Below are 9,333 nucleotides of genomic sequence, written 5' to 3'. Positions count from 1 at the left end.
AGTAGTCACAAGAACAGATTTCTGTGATGAACTACTTTCCAATAAGGGAGAAGGTACAATTACCTTATCAAGTTTTCTACTTTCCTCCTACTCACTTCTTTCGAGAGAAACTCTTTCTCTAGAAAGTTTCCGAATTTAGCAACAAAAAGTCTTGCCTTCGGATCTGTGATAGAAGGTGTATCCAATAGTGTCGGAGTAAATAGCCATGGGTAGCCTAGCCGGCTTCCCCTGGCCCTTCTGAAAAAATTACGAGCCCGTCCGGCTCTCAGGAATCCAAGACGTGGGGCCGCCTTCCCCTTGCTGGCTGTCACCCAGGCCAGCTCGAAGAAGGCGGCCCGACTTTACCCCTCATGAAGAAAACCATGGGAGGCCGACTCGAAGAAGCCGGCTCCAAGATGCTGACTCCAAGAAGCCGGCCATGAGGAGGCCGACTCCAAGAAGCCGGCTCCCATAAAGCGGTCGAGACCGTACCCTCAAAGTTTGCATCCACCTAGCGGCGATGAGATGGGGCGTGGCTACAGTAAAGCCTGCCACCCCCGAATCCCGGAGCACGCCTGGCACAGTGCGCCGTACAGAGTGGCCATGACCCGTCCGGCGCGGCACTGTTGCCATGTTGACCCTGATGTCATCCACGACAGGCTACCAGTACGGCCCACAGGCGGTGGGCCCCTTCGGGCAGAGAGACACCCGAAGGCGGCCTGGCCTCCCCCAGTCGGCCCGAGACGGGGCCGGCTCCCCGCAGCCGGCTCGCTTCCCCCCTCGAAGAAGACGCCCCATTAAGGAGACAAGACGCGGTAAGGCTACAGTAATCGCCCGCAGGACGGCGGCACTGTAGCCACGCTTACCTCGACAAAGCCCTCGTCATCAGGGTGAGGCAACAGTAACCAGCCATCGATAAGACCCTTGGCAGTGGGGCCTGCCTGTTGCCAAGGAGTTGGTAGCCGGCGGGACCCACCAGCCGGCGGGCCCCAGCAGTCGGCGGAGAAGCCGGCGAGCGCGGTCACAGACGGCTAGGCCCTGCGCTCAGTCGGATTACCATTGTACCCCCAGGGGGTAGGCCTATATAAACCCCCCGGGGCACCCATGCAAAGGGTTCGACCCTCAGCTAGATCTAGACACACACAAGGAGGGGAAGCAAGCCAACCGTGCCCTTCTTCCTCCTCCCACCGAACAGCTCAAGGAGCATTGTGTAGCTACTTGTTCATCTAGTGATCATGCGGAGACCCCGCAGAGCAGCAGTAGGGGTGTTATCTCCACGGAGAGCCCCGAAGCTGGGTAAGATTCACCGGCGTGCATGTCTTCGCCTCCTCCCATTTCCAGGCACTGGCAACGTCTTACTGGCTCCCACAATGATAAGCCACCCGTTGGCATATGTCGCACCTACCACCCGACATTTGGCGCCCACCGTGGGGCCAGGTGCACCGTCGTCCAGAGACCTGTTCTGGATGGGAACCCTCTTCCTCCCCAGCGAGCGTAGCCAGCCCGGCACGCCCGATGGCGCTTGCCATGACGCGCTGCAAGGCGTCACCAGCATCCGCGCGGCGAGCAGCCTCGCCGATCTCCCCGACGAAACCCTCATCTCCGACGAGCTCGCCTCCGATGCGGGCACCGATCACCTCGCCAACCTCCTCGGCTAGCTCCATGTCTCCAGCGAGCCCGCTGTGGATCTGGAGTCGGTTGGCTCCACCGACCCGATGCTTGTCGACTCCGACATGGCCTCCTTCGACACCTTCCCCACCAACGTCGCGATCTACAACGACCCGCTTCCTCGGACCGACGGCCGCGATACCGTCACCACCGAAGTGATGGTCATCGGCCACGGCGGCCCGGCCGGCGAGAGCGCCCACGACGTCCCGCACGTGGCGGCCCACGACTTGTCCACCCCACTCCCGGCTAATGCCGACGACGAAGCACTGGAGGCACGCCGCCTCGCCCTCCTTGCAGAGGGCCGGAGGCTGGCTTCCGTGAGACGCCTCACAGAGGCCTACCAGCGCGAAGCTGACCGCGCCGCCTTCGGCACGCCGGCCCCGGGCGGGCCAAGCCGGGCCGGCCTTGTCAAGCAACGCGGCGCCGTCATCGCCGACACGCTGGGAGTCGACCGCCCAGTCTACGCCACTCCACTCGAGAACCTGCGCGCCGCCCAGGCGGCCGTGGATGAGTTGGACGGCTTGGAGGCCGAAGACCTCCCCCACATGACCCGGCGCATCCAGCAGCTGATCGATGCAGCCGCACAGTGGCACGAAGCCGACACCTGCGCGGGAAGCCCTCCCCCGCGCCGAGATCACGGCGCGACGTCCCGGACACCGACTACGAGCAACACCCGCGCGCGGCGCGAGAAAGAGCCGGCGGCCAGCCGAAGCCGGACCCGAATCTCCATCGAGGGAGACGCCGACGGCCATTCCCGAGCCATGGAATGGCGGGGCAACCCGCCTCCGCCTCGACCCCGTGGAGAGAGATATCCCACCCCGCCGCCAGTGGCATACCCGACTCTCAGTGGCTGACTAGGTCGCCGCGAAGGAGTCGGTGAGAACGACGCCCGCCATCGGATCGACCGCCTGGCGCGATCCCTGGCGCTGGAAGAAGAAGACGATGTCGGCCCACCTTGTTTCGGCCCCCGCATCCGCGACGAGCCTTTCCCCAAAGGGTTCTCACTCCCAAGAGACACGCCCAAGTACAACGGCTCCGTGAAGCCGGAAGATTGGTTGATCGACTACTCCATGGCGGTCAGCATAGCCAACGGCAACCGGCGCGTTGCCGTGAAGTACGTGCCCCTCATGCTGCAAGGCACGGCGCGGACCTGGCTCAACAGCCTCAAGCCTCTCAGCATCAACAGCTGGCTAGATTTCACCGAAGCTTTCATCCGCAACTTCACCAGCACCTACAAGCGGGCCCCCAAGCCCAGGCAGCTCTCCCTGTGCGTACAGGGCCCGGCCGAGTCCACTCGTGACTACCTCACGCGTTGGGCCGAGCTCCGCAATTCTTGCGAGGGGGTGCACGAGGTGCAAGCCATAGAATACTTCACAGCCGGGTGCCGAGAAGGTACCCTCCTCAAGCACAAGCTTCTCTGCGACGAGCCGGCTACCCTCGACGAGCTTCTGGACATAGCGGACAAATATGCGACCGCCGACTCCTCAATGAAGACCGAGCTTCGGGTAGACGCGTCCGGAAAAGTACTCAACCCGGTGCCCAAGACGCCGGCTGGGGATCCCGGCCGACGCACACACCCGAACGACCACAAGCGCAAGGGCCCCACGCCGCCTCCCGCCAGTCGGCAGGTGGCCACAGTTGAAGACGTGCCGCCTGAAGGGCGGCCCGCACCCAAGAAACCCAAGGGCGGCCGGCCGGCTTGGCAGCCGGCCTTCTCCTACGAGCAAACTCTCGACGCCCCCTGCAAGTTCCACAGCGGCGCGAAGCCGTCCAACCACACAACCCGAAAGTGCCATTGGCTCACCCGAATTTCCAAAGGCGGGGGGCTCGAGCCGCCTCCGCCTGCCGGCCCGCCGCCTCCGCCTCCGCCGCCTCCGGTGGCTCGGCCCGCAGTCGGAGCCGTGCATGACGATTTCCCTGACGAGCAAGCAACCTACATCGTCTTTACGAGCCAGCCCGAAGACCGGCGCAGCAAACGCCGAGAGCACCAGGAAGTCAGCATGGTCGCTGCCAACCCCGCCGGACACATGAATTGGTCAGAAAATCCCATTAGCTGGAGCCGGGCCGACCATCCAGAGGTGATGCCGTCTCCCGGCTCTTATGCGCTAGTCCTGGAAGCCACCCTCGCGACGGACAGACGCGCTGCCCGCTTCTCCCGCGTGCTGATAGACGGCGGGAGCAGCATCAACATCCTGTACCATGATACCCTAGAGAAGCTAAATGTCAAGACGAAGCAGCTCATGCCTACTCGAACAGTGTTCCATGGCATCGTACCCGGCCTGTCCTGCGCCCCCATTGGCAAAATCAAGATTGATGTACTTTTTGGGGACAAGGAGCATTTCCACCGAGAAGCGATCTGGTTTGAAGTGGTGGACCTGGAGAGCCCTTACCATGCATTGCTTGGCCGACCTGCCTTGGCCAAATTCATGGCAGTTCCCCACTATGCATACCTCAAGATGAAGATAACGAGCACCAAAGGCGTCATCACCGTAGCCGGCGATTACAAGAAGTCCTCTGAGTGCGCGGTAGCCAGCAGCCGGCTGGCCGAGTCCCTTGTGATTGCCGAAGAAAAGAAGATGCTGGACCGAGTCGTGGCCATAGCCGGCAAGCAGTCGGCCGTGTCCCCCGACCCCAAGGAGCACGATGCTCAAGGATCCTTCCAGCCGGCCAAGGAGACGAAGAAGATACCTCTTGACCCCGAGCATCCAGAGAGGTTTGCTGTCATCGGGGCAAGCCTGAACAGCAAATAGGAAGGTGAGCTCGCCGATTTCCTCCGTGAGAATCGGGACATCTTTGTGTGGTCCCCCAAGGACATGCCGGGTGTTCCGAGGAAATTCGCCGAGCACAAACTACACGTCCGAGAAGACGCAAAGCCAGTCAAACAACCCCTTCGCCGACTGTCGAAGGAGAAACGCAGGATTGTGGGAGAGGAAATAGCCCGGCTTCTGGCAGCCGGCTTCATTATGGAAGTTTTCTTTCCAGAATGGCTCGCCAACCCGGTCCTTGTGCTAAAGAAGAATAACAAGTGGCGCATGTGTATAGACTACACGAGCCTCAACAAGGCTTGCCCCAAAGATCCCTTTGCCCTGCCAAGGATTGACCAAGTGATAGACTCCACGGCCGGATGCGAGCTGTTGAGTTTCTTGGATGCTTACTCAGGATATCACCAGATAAAGCTAGATCTGGACGACCGCCTGAAGACCGCCTTCATCACGCCATTTGGAGCCTTCTGCTACCTGACTATGACATTCGGCTTAAGAAATGCCAGTGCCACTTTTCAGCGTTGCATGCAGAAGTGCCTCCTCAAGCAACTCGGCAGAAACGCTCACGTCTACGTGGACGACATTGTGGTGAAGACGGAGAAGCGCGGCACTCTGCTGGGAGACCTCAAGGAAACGTTTGAGAACCTACGCCGGTTCCAAATCAAGCTCAACCCCGAGAAATGCGTGTTCGGAGTGCCAGCCGGCCAGCTCCTAGGCTTCCTGGTCTCCGAACGCGGCATCGAATGCAACCCGGTGAAGATCAAGGCCATCAAGAGAATGGCGATCCCCACCAAGCTTCGAGACATCCAAAAGTTCACCGGATGCTTGGCCTCCTTGAACCGCTTCATCAGCCGGCTCGGAGAGAAGGCTCTCCCCCTCTACCGCCTCATGAAGAAGAGCACTCACTTCGAGTGGAACGACCAGGCCGACCAAGCTTTTCACGAGCTGAAGAAGATGCTGGCCACGCCGCCCGTCCTGGCGGCGCCGACTGAGAAAGAGCCCATGCTCCTTTACAGTGCCGCAACCAGCCGGGTGGTCAGCACCGTCGTCGTAGTCCAACGCCCAGAAGAAGGCCGAGCCCAGCTGGTCCAGAGGCCGGTGTATTATTTGAGCGAGGTGCTGTCCACTTCAAAGCAGAACTACCCGCACTACCAGAAGATGTGTTATGGCGTGTACTTCACCGCCAAGAAGCTGAAGCCCTACTTTCAAGAGCACCCCGTCACGGTCGTATGGACCGCCCCGCTGGCCGAGATCATAGGCAGCCGGGACGCATCCGGCCGGGTGGCGAAATGGGCCATCGAGCTGGCCCCTTACACGATCTTCTACCAGCCCCGCACCGCCATCAAGTCCCAAGCACTGGCCGACTTCCTCGTCGACTGGCCGAGACCCAGTACCTGCCGCCCGCTCCTGACTCCACCCATTGGCGCATGCACTTTGATGGGTCCAAGATGCACATCGGCTTGGGAGCCGGCATTGTCCTTACCTCTCCTAAGGGCGACAAGCTCAGATACACGCTGCAAATTCACTTTGCCGCCTCCAACAACGTGGCCGAGTACGAGGCGCTCATACACGGGCTCCGGCTTGCCAAGGAACTCGGCATCCGTCGGATCCTATGTTATGGCGACTCGGACTTGGTGGTCCAGCAATCATCCGGCGACTGGGACACCAAGGACGCAAATATGGCAAGCTACCGCTTCCTGGTCCAACAACTCAGCGGATACTTTGAAGGATGCGAGTTCCTCCACGTACCGTGAGCCAACAACGAGCCAGCCGATGCCCTGGATCGAATAGGCTCCACTCGGCAAGCAATACCAACCGGCGTCGCTCTACAACGCCTCCTCAAGCCGTCCATCAAGCCGTCTCCAGAGTCCGATTCCATCTTCGTGCCGCCTGACCCCGACGCGGCCGGGTCCGGCTCGAAGAACCAAGCGGGCGACCCCGGGACTTCAGTAGTCGGCCCGGGGGCTTCGGCAACCGGCTCGGGGACTGCAGTAGCCGGCTCGGGGACTGCGGTAGCCGGCCCCGGGACTGCACCAGCACAACAGCCGGCGGCCAACTCCAGCATTTCACCACCCAGCCCGCCCACCCTGGTGGCTGTAGCCACATTGGCAGTGGGAGAAGTCGCGGCTCCGTCATGGGCTCAGTCCATCGTCAACTTCCTAGTAAACCAAGATCTGCCGGCTGACGAAGCAGAGGCAAGACAAGTCCAACGCCGAGCCGGAGCATACACAATCGTCAACAGAGAGCTCGTCAAGCGCAGTGTCACTGGAGTTCTCCAGCGATGCGTCGAGCAAGAAAAGGGCATTGCAATCCTCAGAGACATTCACCAAGGAGAATGCGGCCACCATGCGGCCTCAAGATCACTCGTCGCCAAAGCCTTCCGCCATGGTTTCTTTTGGCCGACTGCCTGGGATGACGCCAAGGAATTAGATAAATATTGCAAAGGGTGCCAACTTTTCAGCTCCAAGCAACACATGCCGGCTTCGGCACTCAAGACCATTCCCCTCACCTGGCCCTTCGCCGTTTGGGGACTAGACATGGTGGGCCCATTCAAGACGGCGCGCGGCAGCATGACGCATTTGCTCGTCGCCGTGGACAAATTCACCAAGTGGATTGAGGCAAAGCTGATCAAGAAGCTGAATGGGCCGACTGCTGTAACATTCATCGCAGACATAACAACTCGGTACGGCGTGCCACACAGCATCATCACCGACAATGGCACGAATTTTGCCAAAGGAGCCTTGGCACGTTTCTGCGCAACCCAAGGTATTCGGCTGGAGTTAGCGTCCGTCGCCCACCCGCAGTCAAACGGCCAGGTCGAGCGAGCCAACGGCCTCATCCTCTCCGGCATCAAGCCCCGACTGGTCGTACCTCTGGAGCGTTCAGCCGGCTGTTGGCTCGATGAGCTGCCGGCTGTCCTTTGGAGTCTGCGCACTACACCAAACAAGTCAACCGGCTTCACCCCTTTCTTCCTTGTGTATGGTGCCGAGGCGGTCATCCCAACTGACATCAAGTTCGACTCGCCTCGAGTAACCATGTACACTGAAGAAGAGGCCAAGGAAGCACGAGAAGACGGCATAGACCTGCTGGAGGAAAGCCGGCTGTTAGCCCTTAGCCGGTCTGCCATCTACCAGCAGGGTTTGCACCGCTACCACAGCCGGAAGGTCAGGCCAAGATCTTTTCAAGAGGGCAATCTTGTGCTCCGGCTGATCCAGCGAACAGCCGGCCAGCACAAGCTCTCGGCCCCTTGGGAAGGCCCCTTCGTCATCAGCAGAGCTCTAGGCAACTACTCCTACTACCTGATCGACGCACAGAAGCCGAAGGCACGCAAGAGAGACGACTCCGGCAAGGAGTCGGAACGACCATGGGACGCCAACCTCCTTCGAAGATTTTACAGTTGAAATGCAGTATGTATCACGCTAACTTTTGTATTAAGTACGAGACAATAGGCCCCCCGAGGAGGGCTCGGGGACTGCCATCTCTTATCTATGAATGAAAAATATCATGCTTATGACTTTGTCATTTCATTTACTTGTTCCATCCGGCACTGGGTTCGACTAGTCGGCCCGGGGACTGGCCGACTGGAGTTATATTAGAAGTCCTACCCGTAGTCAGACAAGTAGTGTGCCAGCTCCCAAGCTTTCTCTTGCCAAAAGTCGCAATTCGAAGAACCGGCTGTCCGACTGGCAAGAGTTAAAGGCAGGAACGGGCGCCCACACGAAAAACGGCTAGGGACTAACGGACTAATATAACAAAAGCCGGTTTTTCTCCCATCGCCGAATGGCTACCAGAGTAGCCGGCCGGCCGGTTTCCATTCACTTCACTTCAATCCAAGAAAGCTCAAGTACTTGCCTCCCCAAAGAGGGAAGGCGGCAAAGGAAAAAGCCTAAGGATAAAAAGCATACGTGAATGGAAACCAAACATGCACGTAATAATATTTACATAAAAGACCTCCGAGAGGCCAGCATTCAACATAGTTTGGATACACCCCCAGTGGGTGGAACTGCGAAAATTTAATGAAGATTGTTCAAAAGACAACAAGCAGGAAAAATAAGGACGGCAGGTCAAGCCGGCGGAGCGACCGACGAGCCGGGCTGGTTGGCGGAGACGGTTGTGCCGGCTGAAGGAGCGGCTGGCTGGCGAACCTCGGCTTGGTCACCGCCTCCCGCAGAAGGCGCGCTTCCACGCGCCTCGTTGCTGGAGGCACGGTCGGCCTGAGGTCGGCCGGTTGTTCCACCAGCCGGCTCGACGTCTTCGCCGTCCTCCTCCTCGTCATCCTCGCCCTCGTTGCTAGAGGCGATCTCCTCCGCCGAGTCCTCGCCCACCGCCGGGTTCAGCCCGAACCACTCCTCCGGCTGGGCAACACCGTCATCATCGATCTCGGGTGCAAAAACGCTGATGTCGGTGCACTCGGCGATCGTTGAAGCCCGCTGGGCGATAGCCGGCCTCACCTCTTCCAGCTCTGCGTCGGCCTCGATCCGCCAAGTGCGCAGCTGGTCCAGGCTCAGCCCTGGGTACCAAGCCCGAATGAACTCCAATGCCCGCCCGGCTCCGAGGCGGGCCGCCGACGCCTTCCAAGCCTCAAAGCGACCAACTGCGACCTCCAGCCAGTCGGCAGTCCGGCTTGGGGTGCGGGGGATCGTCTCGCCGGGCCAGAGGGCGGCCAACACTTGCGCCCCGGCACGTTGGAGCCGGCGAAGCATCCGATGAGCCGGCTGCAACCGTGCCTGAACAGCCAAGAGCTGCTCCTCAAGCGTCCGGTTCGCATCCGGCGCGATGTTGGCCCCCGCCTGACAGCGCGCCTCGCGATGGGCCTCGATGCTTTGGGCGGCAAAGGCGGAGTAGCCGGGGAAGTAGTCTGCACCAAAAAACAAGCAGCAGCTCAAGTTAAGCCAAAGACCCAGGCGGCAAGGAGCAGGAGAGG

Source organism: Triticum urartu, chromosome 3A, assembly GCF_056163025.1.
Source record: "Triticum urartu cultivar PI428250 chromosome 3A, HENAU_Tu73, whole genome shotgun sequence".
NCBI classification, from domain to species: Eukaryota; Viridiplantae; Streptophyta; class Magnoliopsida; order Poales; family Poaceae; genus Triticum; species Triticum urartu.
Note: the sequence above shows the minus strand (reverse complement) of the source record.